The sequence below is a fragment of the Nannospalax galili genome, unplaced genomic scaffold (genome assembly GCF_000622305.1).
Source record: "Nannospalax galili isolate Female #2095 unplaced genomic scaffold, S.galili_v1.0 scaffold660, whole genome shotgun sequence".
NCBI lineage: Eukaryota > Metazoa > Chordata > Mammalia > Rodentia > Spalacidae > Nannospalax > Nannospalax galili.
This window is the reverse complement of record NW_008349073.1, coordinates 1,894,412-1,894,955: the sequence shown is the minus strand read 5'-3', so window position 1 is coordinate 1,894,955 and position 544 is coordinate 1,894,412. Positions and strand designations below refer to the sequence as shown.

The window sequence follows — 544 nt, the reverse complement described above, 5'->3', positions numbered from 1 at the left end:
ATACATTGAAATTGTTTTAAAAATTCTTCTTGGTCCGGGCGTGGTGGCACATGCTTTTAATCCCAGCACTAATCCCTCGGAGGCAGAGGCAGGCAGAACTCTTGTGAGTTCAAGGCCAGCCTGATCTACATAGTGAGTTCTAGGACAGCTGGGGTTACAGGGGGGCCCCGTCTCAAAAAGACCAAAAAAAAAAAAAAAAAGAAAATTCTTCTAGTGCTTGCTTCAGCAGCACATATACTAAAATTGGAACCATACAGAGAAGATTAGTATGGCCCCTGTGCAAGAATGACATGCAAATTTGTGGAGTGTTTCGTTTTTAAAAGTTTTTCTAAGGGACTGGAGAGATGGCTCAGCCGTTAAGAGCACTTAACCTCTTGCAGAGGACCCAGGTTCAGTTCCCAACACCCACATGACAGCTAGCAACTGTCCATAACTCCAGTTCTAGGGGATCCAACACCATCTTCTGACCTCCACAGGCAATGCATGACACACCTGTAGACAATACACTCATACACATAAAAATAATAAATAAAATATTTAAAAA

At 42.5% G+C, this 544-nt stretch overlaps 1 non-coding gene across 1 annotated transcript; it reads left to right on the top strand.

Moving 5' to 3' along the window:
• Positions 1-213: 213 nt before the first annotated feature.
• Positions 214-320, top strand: LOC115072582. Its single transcript, XR_003851627.1, has one exon. It is a non-coding gene; the product is annotated as a U6 spliceosomal RNA (small nuclear RNA).
• Positions 321-544: the final 224 nt, after the last annotated feature.